Source organism: Pipistrellus hanaki (assembly GCF_964339955.1).
Source record: "Pipistrellus hanaki genome assembly, chromosome: 1".
NCBI lineage: Eukaryota > Metazoa > Chordata > Mammalia > Chiroptera > Vespertilionidae > Pipistrellus > Pipistrellus hanaki.
The window spans coordinates 99,462,056-99,484,454 of NC_140503.1; the positions used below are offsets into that span (position 1 = coordinate 99,462,056).

Here is a 22,399-nt window from a genome sequence, read left to right on the forward strand (position 1 = left end):
AATTGTACAAGATGCTACATGAGGTAGAAAAGGAAGCCCAATCTGAAGCAGCAACAAAAGGCATTGCTCCCACAGAAGTAACAATGGCGATTAAATATGATCGAAACAGTGACCCAGGTAGATATAATTCTCCCCATGTAATCGAGGTTGCTGTCATATTCAGAAACGAAGATGGAGAACCTCCTTTTGAAAGGGACTTGCTCATTCATTGTAAACCAGATCCCAATAATCTGAATGCCACTAAAATGAAACAAATCAATATCCTGTTTCCTACATTAGAGGCAATGACAATTTTTCCACATGGTGAAAAAGTTATTGCATTAAGACTCAGAGATGACAATGTAATGACAATGATACTAGACAAAATGTAAGGACACGAGTCACACTAATGCAGTATTATGGATTTCATCTCTCTGTGTGGGACATGTTCAATCCTATTTTAAATGAGTAAAATTAAGTCAACACTTTATTGTGGATTCATATTTAAAAATGGAGGTCAATGAGATAAATTTCATTAAAGCAAACCAATCTAAGTTGAGAGTTGAAAAATATTAGTGGTTTGATGGATTATCTCACATCTAGATCTGAAAATGACAATGTGCCCATTGGTAAAATGATAATACTTCCATTATCTTTGGAGGGTAGTCCCAGAAATATGCAGCAGTGATATCAGGATGTTATGGCAATTGTAACAAAGTATGGGAAGCCCAATTTATTCATAAACATGACATGCAACCTCAAATGGGCAGATATTTACAATGCTAGCAAATACCTGACTTGGTAGCCAGAGTTTTTAATATTAAGCTGAATGCTCTGTTAAATGAAATATGTAAATTCCATTTTATTTGGCAAAGTAATAGCTAAAATTCATGTCATTGAATTTCAGAAACACGAACTGCCTCACGCTCACATATTATTTATATTAGATAGTGAATCCAAATTACAAACAGAAGATGATATTGACCATATAGTTAAGACAGAAGTTTGGGATGAAGACCAATGTCCTTGACTTTTTCAAATTGTAAAATCAAATATGGTACATGGACCATGTGGAATACAATTCCAAATAGTCCATATAGTCGGACATCCCCCGAGGGGTCCCAGATTGGAGAGGGTGCAGGGTGGGCTGAGGAACACCATCCCTCCCCTCCCCCCCATGCATGAATTTTGTATACCAGGCCACTAGTATTCTACCCCCCACTCCAAGTCTCTTACCCAGGAGGACTAGATCTGCAGAAGTACCCTCCAGCAGGTTGTGAAAATTGGGCCACTCCCATTTTATGAAGAAAAATAAAATAAAATAAAATAAAATAAAATAAAATAAAATAAAATAGTACTTTCACATTAAAGCCACTGAAGGCTGGTGAGTTATCCTTGCTACAAATTTGCCAAGAAAATGCCTTGGGTAATAATAATTGACTTTAAAATTTCAAAATTGTTAAGACAAAATAAATATAACTAAAATGAAGGGTACATGATAAAGCTTTTTCAGTGATAATTATATGCCTAAACATAGTTTTCCAGTCTTTGGTAACTTAAAATTTTTGGAGTTTTCTAGATTGAATAGTAAAAAATTATTAAATATCTAGGTATTTTGAAATAACAGTGTTGGGTCTAATCTAATAAATGAATTAATACTCCCTCCCCTGGGAACTGTCCTTTAGGCCACTTCACAATAGACATTTCCTTTCACTTAGACCCCACATTCCATTTTGCCAAAACCACATTCCACTTGCTAAGAGCATTATCCTTCCCTCTGGACCTTCCTAGGATCCAGACCTGCCCAGAGAATTCTCCGCCTAGAAAAAGCCTTCCTACAGTCCTTTAAAATCTCTGACTCCCTGTCTTTGGATTCTGGCACCATTTGGGGGCTCAGCCCATCTGGTATCCAGATGACCTAATGAGTTTATAATCCCTTACCACTTTGGCCTTGTGCATTCCTCCTTTGGTGACCCTAAAATTTGGTGCTAAAGCCTGGGAGGGTTCCACGGGGAATGAGAGCCATCTAACGGGCTTCTGTCACCCTATGTTTGCTACTCATAGAGCAGTAGGCATCAGCAGCTCATCCTGGGTTTACCTCCAAATCCAATTTGGATGACTCAATTGTTGGCCTCAATTAGGCCTCCCTCCCTTATGGGCCCTCCCAAACCGGCCAAGGCGGATGCTAGATTGGGAATCTCTCTTTTTCCATTGCTAACCCTCCATCCCACACTGGCCAATCTAGGTGAATAACCTGCCACAATTTCCTTTGAGTTTTGACCACTCACTCTCACTGACTTCTCAAAAGTATCTTGTCTCAAAAGTCCTAGCACTAGGCCAGAAGACTCCTCAGCCATTCAGCTTTAGGTCCTTCCCTAGACCTGAGGGTCACCCCCTCGTTTCTCATGGTGATTTGTTTAGCAGCAGGGACACCTTCCCTAAACAGTAACCTTTGGATTTGTGGTCTATCACTCACCCTTCCTCTCTCATGGGCCATGCTACACTCCCTCTGCACACTCACAGGGGAGATCATGCCCAAGCACTGCATTTTCTTTTGTAACACTGTTTGGCCACAATATAAACCAGATAGTAAGACTCAATGGCCTGAAAATGGCACTTTTGATTTTAACACATTATATAATTTAGGTAATTTCTGTCATCACAAAGGAAATGGTCAGAAATTCCCTACTTTCCAGGCCTTTTTACCCTATAGTCTCAATTCTCTCTCTCTCAGTTCTGCTCTACCCATCAGATTCTACTCTGATTCTGAATCTACTTTTGACCCAGCAGACCACTGATCTTCACCCACTTAGGCATCCCCTCCCTTATCTGCAGTGGATTCCCATAACCCAGACCCTCCTAACCAGCAACCATCCTATCCCCCGCCCCTGAGAGCCCAAAAACCGAGAACGCAAGCTCCAAAACAGCCTTATCCCAACTAACACTCTCGAGCCACCTAAAGATTGCCTTCCTCAACAGCTTCTTCTATTCCTGAGCCCATTCTACCCAAGGGAGGGAGCAGGAACTGAGGGGATAGTCCAAGTCCATGTCCCATCTTATATGTCTGACCTCACACAGATTGCAAGGCATCTCAGGTCTTTTTCCACTGATTCCACCACATTTATTAAGGAATTTAAGTATATGACCCAGTCCTATGACCTGTCCTGGCACGACATCTGTGTCATCCTGTCCTCCTCTCTCACCCCAGAGGAGAAGGAGCACATTTGGCTAGCAGCTCAGGACCATGCTGATGCCCTCCATAGACAGGATTCTGGTTGGCACTGGCATGGTCCCTCAAACTAACCCAAGGTAGGACTATCAGGTTAATTCTCCAGGCACCAGCCCTGTAGCCATATTGCTGGACTCAAAAAGGCTGCCCGTAAGGCAGTCAACTATGACAACTTAATAAAATCACTCAGGGTTCTGATAAAAATCCAGCTCTCTTCCTCTTGACTCATGGAGGCCTTACAGAAACTTACCACCTTAGACCACACCTCCCCAGAGGGAACCTTCTTCTGAACATCCATTTTATATCCCAATCAACCCCAACAGACACCACAAACTTCAAAAAATAAACATAGGTCCACAAACATCTCAAAAAAAGCCTCATTAACCTGGCCTTTAAGGTCTTCAATAATAGAGACGAGGAAACCCAAATTCAAAAACCAAGGTGAGATCGGGTCAAGGCTGAGGCCCAGAACAAGGCCTTCCAGCTCCTACCCACTGTTCTCATGAGCCCCAAATGAGGTGCTGGTCCTCCACCCAAGGGTAAGTTAGGGGCTAAGCCTTCTCCTGGTCCATGCTTCAAATGCAACAAAGAAGGAGACTGGGCCAAGTCCTGCTCAAACCCAAAGTATGAAAGGGAAGACCACTGGAAATCAGACTGTAGTCTGTCCTCTCCAGGTCAGACCTCAGCCAGTCCAGAAAAGCCACCCTCTGGATCTGGTTTGGAGCTTCCTGACCTCCTGGGACTGGCCACTGAAGACTGAAGCTGCCCAGGCCCTGACAAGACCCCATAGACTTACATCACCAGGACAGAGCCTCGGGTAATGATTGTGGTGGCAGGTAAGCCAATCTCCTTTTAATTGACTCTGTGGCCACTTATTCTGTCCTCCCAAATTTGCTGGGACCCTTGTCCCCTCCTCAGTCTCCATTATGGGGTTTGAGGGACTAGTCTCTCAGCCATTAGCCACCTCACCCCTGAACTGCATCTTACTCTTTATCCACTCTTTTATACACTCTTTTCTCATTCTACCTCAGTGCCCAACAAGGGCTACCATGCATCCCCTCATAATGCCCAATTGTCCCGAACTACAGTCACCTACCTCAATTTCACTCTCACCCCACAAAATCCAGCCATTACCTTAAAATTTAAACATGTTATCTCCTCCATGACTTTCCCCTCCTCCAAACAGGAAATAATTTCCTTTCTCGGACTTGCTGGGTACTTTCGTCCCTTGGTTCCCAACTTTAGTCTTCTCGCAAAGCTCCTCTATGACAGGGCAAAGGATCCCTCACTGAGGCTTTAGATCCCAAGGCCAGCATTTTACCCTTTTAATGTTCTGAAAACTGCTCTCACCTCAATGCCTTCTCACCTACACTTTCCCCAAAAATTTCTTTACTGCAAAACTGAAAATGCTTACTTACCAGTCCTGCTAATATCAGAAGTTGAATCATTATCACCAAAACCTTAATATGTAATCATAAAGGAAAATGTGGCAGCTTTAAATCCAAGGGGCTGTGGACCTGCTCCCTCTACCCCATGCCTTTTATCCAGCCTCATATGCTTATACATAAGTTAAAAAAAAAAAAAAAAAAGTCTTTGGTCATTTAAAGGCTTTGGACCATTGCTGGGTTAAATGATAAACATCTAAATATTTTAAAATAACACAAAACACTGAAACATTAATTGCTAGACAAGTTTTAAATTTGCCTGCACTTAGCTTTTATTACAGATGTTTCTTATACTTTGTTGAAGGTATATTTTCTTAGAAGTAAGAGTGTGTTTAAAGTGTGTTCATAAATATCAATCTGAGAAATGCTGGTTGTTTTACTTTTTTGCTAATGCTGGTTATTTATGAATCAGTAGAAAAGTTTGTGAAAATTATAGAAAAGTTTGTCCAGAAAGTCAGGACCTGATCACCCCTGATGACCAAAGGGACCCCTTCTCTCTTAGTAAGCTAAAGCAGCCTCACCCAGGCTCTCTCCTGTTGCTTATGTCCCTAGATCAGAGCCTAGACTTTCATTTCCACTGCTCATTCACAGTCCTTGACACTATCACTGAAAGGCACAACAAGTCTTCCTGCTTGGCATTTAGGACCTTCTCTCCCCTTTTCTAGCCTTCTTAAAAGTCATACACTGCAAAGGACACCAAGTCAGGAATGATCCCATAACACAGGGAGATGACCAAGCAGGCCAGAAGGCCAAGGCAGCAGCTCAGAGGAAGCCTCCATCACCCCAGCTCTTAGCTCTACCCATCTAACACCCAAATACACTCCAGAAGAACTTCAGTTATTAACTCCTGGGACCACTCAGGAAGATCCCTGGTTAAAATTTCAGCGAAAATATGTCCTTCCCCAGGGACCGGCCCATGATATCTTACAGGCTACTCACAATTCCCTACATATAGGATACAGACTACTTTTATAACTCCTAAAAACCCTCATCACATGTCCTAGCCTAACCTCCCTACTGTAAGATATCACCAAAACCTGTTCTACTTGTTACTCAGTATCTCCCCAAGGAAGTAGACCTCCTTCTTTTCTCCACTAGGGGCCAAATCCCTAGACAAGACTGGCAAATTGACTTCAATCAAATATCTCTTAACCCTCATAGATGCCTTCTCAGACTGGGTAAAAGCATTCCCCACTATGTCTGACCCACCTCATTACAATCAGAAAATGGACCTGCTTTCATATCCCAAATGACTCAACAGGTCTCCACTCTGAACGTCTAGTGGATCTTATGTACCCTACCAGCCCAAACCTTCAGGCAAGGTAGAAAAAGTGAATCCCTTAATTAAGTCTCACCTAACTAAATTAACTCTCCAAAACTAAAAAAATTTTGAGGGAGAACCCAAGATGGCGGCAGAGGTAAATGCCTAACTGCAGCCTCAAACAATAATTTCAAAAATACAACTAAAATACAAAATGGACATTATCCAGAACTACAGGAAAGTTGACGGACTAGAAATTCTACAACTAGAAGGAAAGAGAAAACCAGAAGGAAAATCAGAGGAGCAGTAAAAGCCTAAGGTACGGAGACACGGGTGTGTGTGTGGAGACGGAGCCAGAGAGGAAGGGCCGCTGAGTGCCTGGATGGCGTTCCCTAGCGGGAAGGAGATGAAAGCTTCCAGATGCACTGCACCCCAGTTCCAACTGCACTGAACCCCAGTTCTTGGCCAGACCCTGGGGACCCAGGCTCATACGAAGGGAGTCTGGGCTGTAAGGGCGAAACTCAGGGGAGCGGTGAAAGGCAGAGCTCTGGAGGCGTGCATGTGAATGTATGCAGAGGACATACTGTTGACTGTGCCGCTGGATTGCCCTAGCGGGAAGGAGACAAAAGCTCTGGACTGCACTGAACCCCAGTTCCGGGCTCATTGGGGGAGAGACTAAACTGTCTGGTAGCGGGTGAAACTCAAGGGCACCTTTCTCTCAGAGGTGCTTGTAGCGAGTACCAAAGGACACTGAGGAACACTGAGACTCAGGAAGGCTGTAGGCTCTACCCTGTAAGTCCGCCTCATCCAAGCTGAGCACAGAGGCTTTTGCAATTTTGTAAGTCTAGTCGAATAAGGCAGTCTCCTGGCAGAGATACAACTGATCCTCACAGCCAATTGGCCTGGAGATCAGTTCTTCCCAGTGATACCAACAACAATCAATACTTAACTACAACAAGGCTGTACATACAGTCCACAAAAGGGGACACCAAGATTGTTCACCTCAGGTAACTGGGAGGCTGACCCACTGAACCATATAGGACACTTTAGCACACAAAGCCACCCTACCAACTCAGGGAAGCAGCAAAAATGCTGAGACAAGGATACAGATCACAAATGAAAGAAATGGAGGACAAGGGACTGGATATAGAGTTCAAAATCACGGTTATAAGGTTTTTCAAGAATTTCCTAGAAAAGATCGATAAATTTAGCGAGACCCTCAAACATATGAGAGAGACCCTCGAGGACATGGAAAAGGACCAACTAGAAATTAAACATACACTGACTGAAATAAAAAATATTATACAGACACCCAATAGCAAGCTAGAGGAATGCAAGAATCAAGTCAAAGACTTGGAACACAAAGAGCCAGAGGACACTCCTCCACAGAAGCAAGAAGACAAGAGAATCCAGAAAGTTGAAGATAGTGTAAGAAACCTCTAGGACAACTTCAAGCGAACCAACATCAGAATTATGGGGGTCCCAGAAGAAGAGAGAGCAAGATACCAAAAACTTATTGGAAGAAATAGTGACAGAAAACTTCCCCCACCTGGTGAAAGAAATAGACTTACAAGTTCAGGAAGTGCACAGAACCCCAAACAAAAGGAATCCAAAGAGGACCACACCAAGACACATCATAATTAAAATCCCAAGAGCAAAATACAAAGAGAGAATATTAAAAGCAGCAAGAACAAAGCAGGTAGTTACCTATAAAGGAGCACCCATACAATTGTCAGCTGATTTCTCAACAGAAACCATGCAGGCCAAACGGGAATGGCAAGAAATATTCAAGTTGATGAATAACAAGAACCTACAGCCAAAATTATGCTACCCAGCAAAGCTATCACTCAGATTCAAAGGCCAGATAAAGAGCTTCACAAATAAATAAATAAAAAGCTAAAAAAGTTCATCACCGCCAAACCAGAATTATATGAATTGCGGAAAGGGGTCCTCAATGAAGAGGAAGAAAATAAAGATAAAAATTATGAACAACAAATACATAACTATCAACAAGTGAATCTAAAAACCAAGGGAATTAAAAACCCTGATGAGCCAAAACCGGTTTGGCTCAGTGGTAGAGCGTAGGTCTGTGGACTGAAAGGTCCCGGGTTTGATTCCGGTCAGGGGCATGTACGTTGGTTGTGGGCAAATCCCCAGTAGGGGGTGTGCAAGAGGCAGCTGGTTGATGTTTCTCTCTCATCGATGTTTCTAGTTCTCTGTCTCTCTCCCTTCCTCTCTGTAAAAATCAATAAAATATATTTAAGAAAATAAAATAAAATAATTAAAAAAATAAAAATAAAAACCCTGATGAACAATATTAACTGTTGAATATAATAGAACCAGAGGTATGGAAGGGGAGTGGACTGACGATTCTCGGGAAAAAGGGGAGTGAGGGGTGTGGGAAGAGACTGAACATAAACTGTGCACCTATGGATGAGGACAATGGGGAGTGGGAAAAGAGCAGAGGATGAGGTGGGAACCTGGTGGAGGGAAGCAACTGAGGGAGAAAAAAAGAGGAACATTTGTAATAATATGAACAATAAAGATTTATTTTAAAAAATAAATAAATAATTTAAAAACTTTTTAAAAGTAATTTGGAGTACTCTCCTACCTCTAGCCCTTATATGCATCAGGGCAACGCCCCATGCACCCTCCTTTCTTAATCCCTTTGAACTCATGTATAGAAAACCTTTCTTATTAGGAAACTTCCCTTCCACAGAGACCCCTCTAAAAGACTATGTCCCTATTTTTAAATCTCATCCGACAGTTACTGAGAGAACATGCTGACCAGGTTCTCCCTCATCCTTTTACTGGGGACATCCTCACCTGCTCCTCTACAGCCAGGGACCAGGGTCCTCCTAAAGGAAACCCATTTGTCAAACAATTTACATGGCAAGGCCCTTATCAGGTACTCCTAGCTACCCGACTGCAGCTAAACTATCAGGCATGCCCCATGGTTCCACCTTTCCAAACTAAAACCCGTCCCAGGAACACCACCATCACATGAGCTAGAGTCCCCTCAGTGTCACAGCCACCAGATCAGGCCCACCAGACCCCACCTTCCTACACCCCAGAAGAGGAGGACACATGAGTGAGCAGCCCTGCCCATGCCCCTGTGCACTGACCCCAATACCCTGACCTCCCTGCCCGTGCCCCTGTGTACTGACCCCAATACCCTGACCTCCCTGCCCGTGCCCCTGTGCACTGACCCCAATACCCTGACCTCCCTATCCGTGCCCCTGTGCACTGACCCCAATAACCCGACCTCCCTGCCCGTGCCCCTGTGCACTGACCCCAATACCCTGACCTCCCTGCCCGTGCCCCTGTGTGCTGACCCCAATACCCTGACCTCCCTACCCGTGCCCCTGTGCACTGACCCCAATACCCTGACCTCCCTGCCCGTGCCCCTGTGCACTGACCCCAATACCCCGACCTCCCTGCCCGTGCCCCTGTGCACTGACCCCAATACCCCGACCTCCCTGCCCGTGCCCCTGTGTACTGACCCCAATAACCCGACCTCCCTACCCGTGCCCCTGTGCACTGACCCCAATACCCTGACCTCCCTGAAAGCCCACCTCCTCTCCCAATGCAAACCCTCCATGTCCTATTACTGCCCCCTCTCCCCCTTTTTTTTTTTTTAAATATATTTTATTGATTTTGTACAGAGAGGAAGGGAGAGAGATAGAGAGCTAGAAACATCAATGAAAGAGAGTCATCGATCAGCTGCCTCTTGCACACCCTCTCCTGGGGATATGCCCGCAACCAAGGTACATGCCCTTGACCGGAATCAAACCCAGGTCTCTTCAGTCCCCAAGCCGAAGCTCTATCCATTGAGCCAAACCGGTTTTGGCTGCCCCCTCTCCCTTTGCACCAGGATCTCACCTTTCTATGAGACTCCCTTCTACCAGGGGGCTTCGATTACCCATGGGATGAGGTTTCCTCTTTCTAGATCCCAAACGTACCCTTCCCCCACCTGGAAATGATCCCAACCCTGGAAGCGGGGATTAGCTCTCCTTCCCATCCTATCCCAGCCCTCCTCTCCCACTCCTATAAAGAACTTTCTCACCTCCACTCATCTAGAACGAACACTTAACCTTACCCATTCCTCCTAAACCAGACCAATCCAGCCTTAGCCAAGGATTGCTGGCTCTGCCTTTCCCTCTCCTCTTCAGTGTATACCACCATCCCTATACCAATCAAGAGATGGGACCATGCAAAAATCACTCTAGCTTATAAAAAGGAAAAGGGAACTATATGTCGCAAAAGGCAGACACCCTTCTAGGTAATTATCCTACAGACCAGGCAAATCAAGCCTCCCTTCTTTTCTGTACTTACATTCAATCTCTTACTAAGGCAGTTCCTTCCTCCATCCTGGTCACAGGTCCTATCACTCTACATACCCCACTAATCGCCTAAGATGCTCTATACTTTAATAGGGGTGTCGAACTCAATCAGAGAAGGGGCCAAAATCTAAAATCCAGCCTAAATCGCGGGCCGAATGGTTTACTGAACAGTCATAAACTGACAATGTCATAAACTGACAGCGGAGTGCAGTGATGACAGCGCGGTGCGGGCCACATTGCAAGGCCTGGCGGGCTGGATTTGGCCCGCGGACCTTGTGTTTGACACATGTGCTTTATAAGGTCACAGGACAATATATCAATAATCCATCTGTCATCATCAGTTTGCAACTTAGAACTACCCAACGGCTATTGGTCCCAATGGGTTAACTAGCAGGTATCCCCAGAAGCCAATAGTTATTTCCTACATTTTACCTCCTATCCAACCATCCAGGCCCTAGGCTTCAACTTCTCCTTTCCTTCCCTTTCTCTCTTCCCTTAGATAACAGCCCACTCTAGTATTCACGCCCACTTTCACTGCAATAGGATCTCAAGTACACATCTATTACCCCTTATAGATAGCACCATGGTGACTACCCTCTGGGTTTGGAGTGTGGAAATTGGAAAAGGAATCTTATACCCTTTAGGCCATCTCTTCTCCCTGCACCTTTTAGCTAATCTCCATGATAAGGGATTTTTCTTCCTCTGTGGGGAAAACACATACATTTGCTCCAACCACCGGACAGGAACTTGTACTTTCATCTATCTCTCACCCAGTGTAGATGTAGCCCCCAATAAACAGTCTTTATCAGTCCCTGAATCCCATCATATCTAACACAAAAGGGCAGTCCAGATAATCCCTTTCCTCATAACACTTTGAATCACAGCAGGTATTGGGACTGGCATAGGGAGCTGAACCACTGATCAACCATATTTTGAAATCCGTCTCAGGACCTACAAGAAAGCTCTGGATGCCTAACAAAGGGCAAAACTGGGAAAACAAGAACCTCACCCCCAGGGTAACCTCAGGCAACTTACTAGTAGGTCCCTGATCTTTTCCTCCCTAAAGATAACATCTAGGCTTCAGTTGTCTTTTAGCTCCAGGCCCAGAAAAGCAGCAAACCAGACAAGTGATGCTGTGGAAGCCTCAGGACCAGCTTTCACCTCCCAAGTCACTCAACAGGACTGGTTTCACGCCTTCATCAACCAGGGAAACCATGCTAGAACTCCTTGCTCCAACCAAGAAGAATCTATACAGTGTTCCAGCTGACTAAAATAAAAGTTTATCTCAATGTCTTCCCTTAGCAAAAAGTAACTATGGAAGATATGACTTCATCCTTATTCCATAAGACAAAAAAGCAGAAAAGTTAGGTCTGATCAACTAATTGAATCAATACTCCCACACCTGGGAACTGACCTTTAAGTCACTTCACAATGGGCATTCCCTTTCACTTAGACCACATTTCACTTGCTAAGACCATTATTCTTCACATCTGGACCTTCATAGGATCCAGACCTGCCCAGAGAATTCTATGCCCAGAAAAAGCCCTCCTAGAGTCCTTTAAAAAATCTCTCACTCCCTGACTTTGGATGCTGACGCCATTTGGTATCCAGATGACCTAATAAGTTTATAATCTCTAACCACTTTGGTCTCTCGCATTCTTTTTTTTTGGCTACCCCAACAAGCAGAACACTGAAATATTAATCTGAGTTTGCCTCATATGGACAATCTAGAGGATGGATTTGAAACTGTTAATGAAGAAGTCTTGTATTTTATTTGAAGAAACTCTTTAAATTGAGAATGTATTGCTAATCTGAGGAATGTTAATTATTTATGTGTCACCTAAAATTAGGGCTTCTAAAGGTTAAGAATTCTAACTAATTGGAAATAAATTATGATTTGGGTGTAATAGAAGGCAAGAGGCATAGCACGGTTTGTGGAAGTTGTAGAATGTTTGTAAAGAAAAATGTTAGGAGAGCCTGCACCATCTTGAAGGGGAGAGTGGCCGTGATCAGAAGCTTAGCCTTACCATCAACTGGGAAGAACTCAGATACCTCCTGGGACCATACTAACACAACACCCAGGGACCAGCTGCAAACTGTCGAACACCGGTCTCAAGCAGCATGAATACACAGATGCAGATGAGCCCTGCACCTTCTCACAGAAAGGTTAAATAACCTAGAAAAAGGTGAGGTCTGCAAACCAGGCTGGAGGGAGAAAAGCGCACAGCGAAATCTAGAGTTTCAAAGGAAATCTGCGCCCCCACAAAATCTATGGCCATTGGGGTCATACACGCCTGCAAATGTGGAAAGGGATTCATGGGGTTGCTGGTAGAAGGGAACTCTAGAAATCAACCCATATCTGGGCCAGGCACAGAAAGGCAACCGGAAGTTCTACCAGTATACCAGCTGTGCAGTGCCAAGGGGAAAAGATGTGCACAGAGATGCGCACAGTGCTGAGGGGAAAAGTTGCAGGTTTGAGTGATTACTCTGGCTTTTTTTTTTTTCCTCTTTAAATCCTTGCTTTAGTGCCCAGTACATATGCCCAGTACATAGGATCTCCCAAATAAAAAACACTCCCAGAGATTGCAGGGGAAAGTTGTTTTTGTGGAACCTGGGGATCAGAGTTCAGAAACCAGCTCTGGGGCAGTCCATTCCCCCAACTCAGTATTAAGTGAGGCAGGGAAAACAGAAATTAAATACTGCCTAGAGAGGACTTATAGCCACATATGTCAATATAGAAACACTGCCACCCAGGGGTGGAATCATAAATTAACTCTTGTGTAAATACATCTAAAGGCAGTCTGAGAAACTAAGAAATACCACATGCTTGAAAACAGGATTATGGCTTACAACACAGAGGAGCAGTGGAACGCAGGGAATTTCAATACTGTACTGATTATCTGACAGAAAACAGGCATGCCAAATACAACAGAAGAAGTGCATGACATTCACTACTACACATTTTTATTTTTTATCTTTTACTTAAGAAACTATTTTTTTTAGATAAAACCAAGATGGCAGCATAGGTAAACACCTAAACTGTGGCCTCTCACAATTTCAAAATTACAACTAAAAAACAAAAAGGACATGATCCAGAACCATAGGAAGGCTGGGTGAGTGGAAATTCTACAACTAGAAGGAAAGAGAAAAGCACACAGATTAGAAGGAGCTGCAGCAGACAGAAATACTGAGACGAACACATGTGCAGAGAGGACTGGCAACTGAGGGCGCGGGTGGCTTTCTCAAGAGGAAGAGAGACAAAAGCTCCCGACTGCACTGAACTCCAGTCCCAGGCGAGACTCTGGGGACCCAGATTCTTATGGGGTGAAACTGGACTGTTCAAGAAAGAGAAAAGCACACTGAGACTCAGAACAACTGCAGAAGGCAGAGGTACCAAGGCGTGTGTACGGAGAGGGCAGGCAACTGAGTATGCGCCTGGCTTTCACAGGTGGGAGGGAGACAAAAGCTCCCAACTTCGCTTACCACCAGTTCTGGGCAAGATTCTGGGGACCCAGACTCATTCGGGGAGATATTGAACTGTCTGGCAGCAGGCAGAAATCAAGGGCAACTTTCTCTCAGAGGTGCTTGCAGCGATTATTGTGGGACACTGAGACACAGGGGCCTATTAGGGCAGGGCTGATTGGATAACGATGCTGTCTGCTCCGTCCTGAGACTCCACGCCATCCAAGCTGAGCACAAAAGCTTTTGTAGGTCTTGTCTCATAAGGGTGTCTCCAGCACAGAAGTTGTCCCATCACAGACACAGCTGATACTCACAGCCAATTGGCCTGGAGGTCAGTTCCTCCCAGTGATACCAACAACAATCAAGGCTTAATTACAATAAGACTGTGCACACAGTCCACAAAGGGGTGCACCAAGAGTGTCCACCTCAGATAACTGGGGAGTCTGAGTCACTGGGCCCTAGAGGACACCTAGCACACAAAGCCACTCTATCAACTCAGGCAAAATGCAGAGAGAAACAAACATCACAAATGAAAGAAATAGAGGAAAGCAAACGACTGGATATAGAGTTCAAAACCATGGTTATAAGGTTTTTCAAGAATTTTCTAGAAAAGGCCTATAAATTTTGTGAGACACTTGAGGATTTGAAAGAAGAACCAACTAGAAATTAAGCATACACTGACTGAAATAAAAATATATATGATAAAGAGATTTAAAAGCAGACTAGAGGATCACAAGATGCAAGTCTAAGATTTGCATTACAAAGAAGCAAAAAATACTCAACCACAAAAGCAAAAAGAAAAAAGAATAAAAAAATATGAAGATAGTGTAAGAAGCCTCTAGGACAACTTCAAGCATACCAACATCCAAATTATGGGGGTGCCAGAAGAAGAGAGAGAGCATAATATTGAAAATCTATTTGAAGAAATAATGACTGAAAACTTCCCCCACCTGGTGAAAGAAATAGACTTACAAATCCAGGAAGCACAGAGAACCCCAAACAAAAGGCATCCAAAGAGGACCACACCAAGACACATCATAATTAAAACACCAAGAACAAAAGACAGAGAGAATATTTAAAGCAGCAAGAGAAAAACAGTTAATTACCCATAAGGGAGCACCATGTGATTATCAGCTGATTTCTCAATAGAAAATATGCAGGCCAGATGGGAGTTGCAAGAATATTCAAAATGATAAATAGCAAGAACCTACAAACAGGAATCTACCCAGCAAAGCTATCATTCAGAATTGAAGGACAGATAAAGAGCTTCACAGATAAAAGAAAGCTAAAGGAGTTCATCACCACCAAACCAGTATTATATGAAATGCTGAAAGGTATTCTTTAAGGAGAGGAAGAAGAAGAAAAAAGTAAAGATAAAAATTATGAACAACAAATACATATCTATTAAAAAGTGAACCCAAAAATCAAGTGAATGAAAAATCTGATCAACAGAATAAACTGTGAATATAATAGAATCAGGGGCATAGAAAGGGAGTTGACTGATAATTCTCAGGGGTGCAGGAAGAGACTGGACAAAATATTGTACACCTATGGATAAGAACAGTGCAGGAGAGGCAAGGGCAGAGGGTGGGGTAGGAAGCAGGTGGAGGGGAGTTTGCGGGGGGGGGGGAGAAACTATTGTAATAATCTGAATAAGATTTATTAAATTAAAAAAAATAATAATAAAATACCAATGGCATATTTCTAAGATCTAAAATGAACTCTCCAGAAATTAATCTGAGATAATAAACACCCCAAATAGCTACAGATACCCTGAGAAAGAAGAACAAAAAGTTGGAGGAATCAACAATACCAGATATCAAGCTATATTACCAAGCCACGGTTCTCAAAACTGACTGGTACTGGCACAAGAACAGAAAAATAGACCAATGGAACAGAAGAGAGAACCTAGAAATGGACCCAAGCCATTATACTCAATTAATATTTGACAAAGGAGGCAAGAGCATACAATAAAGTCAAACAGTCTCTTTAATAAATGGTGCTGGGAAATTTGATCAGATACATGCAACAAAATGAAACTAGATCACCAACTTACACCATACACAAAAACAAACTCAAAATGGTTAAAGGACTTGAATATAAGAAGGGAAACCATAAAAATCGTATAAGACTCCATAGGCAGCAAAATTGCAGACATATGTCATAGCAATACCTTTACAGACACAGATCCTAGTGCAACAGAGATTAAGGAGAAAATAAACAAATGGAACTACACCATCAACAAAACATCAAGAAAGCCCACTGCGTGGGAGAACATATTTGCCAATGATATTTCAAATAAGAGTTTAATCAAACATTTACAGGGAACTCATACAACTTAACAAAAGGAAGATAAACAATCCAATAATAAAAAAAAAAAAAAAGGGGGGGCAAAGGACTTAAATAGATACTTCTCGAAAGAGGACATACAGAAATCCTATATAATAAAAGCCTAATATGCTAAGTGTCTGTTCATCCAGTTGTCGGTTCAACCAATCAAAGCATAATATGCTAATGATATGCTAAGACTGCTCAACCGCTTGCTATGATGTGCTCTGACACTGACAACCAGGGGGCAGATGCTCTGATCGGTAGGTTAGCTTGCTGCTGTGGTCCAGCTGATAGGGACTGAGTGAGAAGGGCTGGACATGCCCTCCTATGTCCCTCCTCAGCCCTGATTGTTCACCAGTGGGTCCCTCTGCCTGGCCTAAATCCTCTTGGAATCTGGGACCCCTCATGGGATGTTGGAGGGCTGGTTTCCGCCCAATCCCGCTCAACGCAGGAGCTGCTCCCTAGTGTTGAGTGCACCAGAAATCGGGTCACAGCTGGCGAGGACAGCCTCTCCTGCCTCTGCAGCAGCACTAAGGATGTCCAACTGATAGCTGGGAGCAGACCTAGGCTATCAGTTGGATGTCCCCCAAGGGCTCCTGTATTGCAAGAGGATGCAGGCTGGGCTGAGGGACCCACCCCCTCTGAGTGCACGAATTCGTGCACTAGGCCTCTATTCAGAGACATATGAAAACATGCTCAAAGTCACTAATCATACAAGAGATGCAAATCAAAACAACAATAAAGGAGGAATCCAAGATGGCTGCGCCCAGGTAAACACCTAGCCGCAGCCGCACACAACAATTTCAATAAAATACAACTAAAATATAAAATGGACATTACCCAGAACTACAGGAAAGTAGACTGACTGGAAATTCTACAACGAGAAGCAAGGAGAAAACCAGAAGGAAGCACGGAGGAGCTGTAAAAGCCTAAGGTAAGGAGATACGCGACCCGTGCGGAGAGGACGGAGCCGGAGAGGAGGGCGGCTGAGTACCTGGCTGGCGTTCTCTAGCAGGAAGGAGATTGAACCCCAGTTCTAGGCCAGACCCCAGGGACCCAGGCTCATCCATAGGGAGCTGGGCTGTAAGGCGGAGACCCGGGGAAGCGGCGAAAGGAGGTCCTGGCGGCGCGCACATTGCGTGCAGAGAAGGGACGGTCGGCTGTGCCGCGGGATTGCCCTGGTGGGAAGGAGACTGGGGCTCCAGACTGCTCGGAACGCCACCTCCAACCCCATTTCCAACTGAACTGAACCCCAATACCGGGCTCATTGGGGGAGAGCATAGACTGTTTGGTAGCAGGCAAAAATCAAGGGCACCTTTCTCTCAGAGGCACTTGCAGTGAGTACTGAAGGACCCTGGGGATTACTGAGACCCAGGAACTGCGTAGGGCGGGGCTGACGGAAGCCAAGGCTGTAGGCTCCACCCTGAAACCCTGTCCCATCTGTAGCTGTGAAATGCGACAACGAAATAGATCACAAACGAAAGAAATGGAGGACAAAAAGCGACTGGATATAGAGTTCAAAGCTACGCTTATAAGGTTTTTCAAGAATTTCCTAGAAAAGATCGATAAGACCTATGAGGATATAAAAAGAGATCAACTAGAATTAATAAGGAGTCAACAAGAAATGATAAGGGATCAACAAGAAAGGATAAGGGATCAACAAGAAATAAAGAATACATTGTCTGAAATAAAAAATATTATACAGAGTCCTAAAAACAGAATGGAAGATTGCAAGAATCAAGTCAAAGATTTGGAACATAAAGAGTCAGAAGACACCCCTCCACAGAAGCTAGAAGGCAAGAGAATCCAGAAAATTGAAGATAATGTAAGAAACCTCTGGGACAACTTCAAGCGAACCAACATCAGAATTATGGGGGTCCCAGAAGATGAGAGAGAGCAAGATATCAAAAACATACTGAAAGAAATAGTGACAGAAAACTTCCCCCACCTGGTGAAAGAATTAGACTTACAAGTCCAGGAAGCACACAGAACTCCAAACAAAAGGAATCCAAAGAGGACCACACCAAGACACATCATAATTAAAATTCCAAGAGCAAAAGACAAAGAGAGAATATTAAAAGCAGCAAGAGCAAAGCAGGTAGTTACCTATAAAGGAGCACCTATACTATTGTCAGCTGATTTCTCAACAGAAACTATTCAGGCCAGATGGGAATGGCAAGAAATATTCAAGGTGATGAATAGTAAGAACCTACAGCCAAAGATAATCTATCCAGCAAAGCTATCACTCAGAATCGAAGGTCAGGTAAAGAGCTTCACTAATAAAAAAAAGCTAAAGGAGTTCAACACCAAACCAGAATTATATGAATTGCTGAAAGGGGTCCTCAATAAAGAGGAAGAAAATAAAGATAAAAATTATGAACAACAAATACGTAACTATCAACAAGTGAATCTAAAAACCAAGGAAATTAAAAAAAAAAATCTGATGAACAATATTAACTGTTGAATATAATAAAATCAGAGGTATGGAAGGGGAGTGAACTGACGATTCTTGGGGAAAAGGGGAGAGGGGGATGTGGGAAGAGACTGAACATAAACTGGAACCTATGGATGAGGACAATGAGGAGTGGGGAAAGGGCAGAGGGTGGGGTGGGAACCTGGTGGAGGAGAGCAATGGTAGGGGGAGGGGGTGAAGTAACATTTGTAATAATATGAACAATAAAAACTTATTAAAAAAAAAACAAAAACAACAATGAGGAGTACCTCACACCTGTCAAAATGGCTATCAACAACAAATCAACAAATAACAAGTGCTGCAGAGGATGTGGAGAAAAAGCAACCCTCGTGCACTGCTGGTGGGAATGCAAATTGGTGCAGCCACTGTGGAGAACAGTATGGAGTTTCTTCAATAAACTAAAAATGGGTCGACACTGGTTTGGATCAGTGGATAGAGCCTGCGGACTGAAGGGTCCCAGGTTTGATTCCGGTCAAGGGTATGTATCTTGGTTGCGGGCACATCCCCAGTGGATGTTTCTAGCTCTCTGTTCCTCTCCCTTCCTCTCTATAAAAAGTCAATAAAAAATATACTTAAAAAATAAAAAATAAAGAAACAAAAACCTTTGTTGGTTTTGTTAAAAAAACAAAACTAAAAAAAACAAACAAACAAAAAACTAAAAATGAAACTTCCATTTGACCCCGTGATCGCACCTCTAGGAATATATCCCAAGAAACTAGAAACACCAATCAGAAAGGATATATGCACCCCTATGTTCATAGTGGCAGTATTAACCATAGCTAAGATTTGGAAACAGCCTCAGTGCCCATCAAAAGATGACTGGAATAGAAAATAATGGTACATCTACCAGTGTTTCCCAAAGTGTGGTATGCATACCCTCAGGGGTATGGGAAGAGTTTGGTGGGGATACGCATTGCACCGGAGTTTGGTGGGGATATGCACTGCACCGTGCTTAGCTGCGCCTAATTCTACATTCTCATGAGTACGAGGGGTACTCAGTGTTACGAAAATTATAGAAGGGGTACACATATGTCAAAAGTTTGGGAAACATTGATACACAATGGAATACTACATTGCTATAAAAAGAAGGAATTCTTACCATTTGCAACAGCATGGATAGAACTGGACAACATTATGGTAAGTGTATTAAGCCAGGCAATGAAAGAAAAATACCACATGATCTCACTCATTTAGGGATAATAAAGAACATTATGACCCGATGAACAAAAATATAGATACAGAGGCAGAGAAGCATTAGAGAGACTGCCAAATTACAGCAGGAAGGCTGGGGAGAATTTGGGGGTTGGGGGTAAGAGATCAACAGAAGGACTTGTATGCATGCATATAAGCATAACCAATGGGCAAAAGACATTGGGTGGATAGGAAGAGGGCATGTGCCAAGGGGGTAGGGGAGGCCAGCGGAAGGTCAATGGGGAAAAAAAGGAGACATATGTACTACTATTTGTAATACTTTAAACAATAAAGTAAAATTTTTTAAAAAATGTTAAAAGGAAGTTACATAAATGACACAGGCCAGTAAACCAGGAATAGGGAAACTGAGATGGTTAAACAGCAATTTGATGCCATCTAGTAAATCCTATGTTTCCTAAAACAAGGACACTTAAGAATAAATTATTTGTGCTGAAACCAGTTTGGCTCAGTGGTAGAGCATCGATCTGCGGACTGAAAGGTCCCAGGTTCGATTCTGGTCAAGGGCATGTACCTTGGTTGCGGGCACAACCCCGGTAGGGGGTATGCAAGAGGCAGCTGGTCAATGTTTCTCTCTCATGTACGTTTCTAGCTCTCTATCTCTCTCCTTTCCTCTCTGTAAAAAATCAATAAAATATATATTTTTTTAAAGAATAAATTATTTGCATTTTGACAGAAGGTAAGTAGCTTATAACAACCTACTCAGGGAGACAGATAGCAAAAATCCAATTAATGCCATTTATTGACCATACCCAAGGACAAATGAAGTTAGAGAATAAACCTCAGGAAATTTTTTTTCTTAAGCCACATGGGAAATTTTGTCAATTAAAGAAATAATTGCATTATGCTTTCATTTGTAACTCTAATTGTTATTCTGGAATATTGTGTTTTTCAGAAAGGACAAAATTGCATGTCATCTACATTATAATCAAACCCATAACCATATCATTTTAGAGACAGTCACTGTATTGTTATAATGCATTTGAAAAAATACTAGGGATCCATGGAAATGATTCCCACATTTTCAGATCATCCCCTTTGAACTGGATGAAAATTATTAGAATTCCTAGAATATCTGGATTTATAAAATTACTTTCAGGGAAAATTAGGAGAAAGAAAAATTGTGACTGAATGAACAGTATACATTGAGTATACAAGGTTCTTGGTTGATTGCTTCCCATCCACCCACCTTTCCCCACCTTCCTTTTGACATTCTGCACTCTGTGCCATGATTCCATGTCTCTAGGTCCACTCCGTTTATTTTGTTACCTAGATTCCACACACCAATGAGATTATGTGATACTTGTCATTGTTTGACTGACTTATTTCACTTAGCATGATACTCTCTAGGTCCTGCCATACTATCTCAAAGTGTAAGAGATTCTTTTTTACTGCTGCATAGTATTCCATTACATAAATATACCACAGATTTTTTTTATCCACTCATCTACTGATGGTCATTTGGCCTGTTTCCAGATCTTAGCTATTGAAAATTGTGCTGCTATGAACATATGGTTGCATACATTCTTTCTGATTGGTGCTTCAGGTTTCTTAGGATATTCCTAGAAGTGGGGTCACTGGGTCAAATGGCAGTTCCATATTTAATTTTTTTAGGAAACTCCATTTTTTTTCATAATAACTGCTCCAGTCTGCATTCCCACTAGCAGTGTTCTAGGGTTCCCTTTTTTCCACATACTCACCAGCACTTGTCATTTGTTGATTTGTTGATAGTAGCCATTCTGACAGGTGTGAGGTGATACCTCAATGTTGCTTTAATTTGCATCTCTCTGATGATCAGTGACTTTGAGCACTTTTTCATATGTCTCTTGTCCATCTTTATGTCCAGTATCTATTTCTTTGCCCATTTTTTAATTGGATTGTTTATCTTCCTTTTGTTAAGTTGTATGAGTTACTTATATGTTTTGGATATTAACCCTTTATCAGATGTAATATTGTCAAATATATTCTCCCACACAGTGGGTTCCCTTTCCATTTTGTCGATGGTTTCTTTTGCTATGCAGCTTTTTATTTTGATGTAGTCCTATTTGTTTATTTTCTCATTAGTTTCCTTTGCCCCAGGAGACGTATCCATAAACATATTGGTATGAGAGATATCTGAGATTTTGCTGCCTATGAATTCTTCTAGGATTTTTATGGTTTCACAATTTACATTTAAGTCTTTTATCCATTTTGCATTTATTCTTATGTATGATGTAAGTTGGTGGTCTAGTTTCGTTTTTTTGCATGTACCTGTCCAATTTTCCAAACACCATTTATTGAAGAGACTTCACTGTATGCTTTTGCATCCTATGTCAAATATTAATTGAGCATAATGGCTTGGGTCAATTTCTGGGTCTCTGTTCTATTCCATTGATTTATATACCTGTTCTTGTAGTAGTTCTCAACTGTTCTTGTGCCACTACCATTTGATTATGGTGGCTTTGTAGTATGACTTGAAATCTGGTATTGTGATTCCTCCAACTTTGTTCTTCTTTTTCAAGACTGTTATGGCTATTTGGTGTCTTTTTTGGTTCCATAAATTGCTGTTGACTTGGATAAATGAAAATCAGCCAGTGACAGCATTTTGGAGGTAATAATATGTGACAGCATTTTGGAGGTAATGATATGTGCATACTGACCTCCTAAAAGACACCCCTGGATTAGGTG

At 42.6% G+C, this 22,399-nt stretch overlaps 1 protein-coding gene across 11 annotated transcripts in view; it reads right to left on the reverse strand.

Moving 5' to 3' along the window:
- The window catches only part of CD276 (CD276 molecule), an 89,856-nt gene that overhangs the window by 40,642 nt on the left and 26,815 nt on the right, over positions 1-22,399 (reverse strand). Inside the window, exon 1 of one of the 11 annotated variants that reach the window (XM_084906220.1) lies at positions 1,216-1,274. The exons of the other annotated variants lie outside the window; for them this stretch is intronic. The gene's annotated coding sequence lies outside the window, so the exon portion shown is untranslated. Of the gene's footprint in view, positions 1-1,215; positions 1,275-22,399 lie in introns of those variants that run through there. 11 annotated transcript variants of the gene reach the window in all.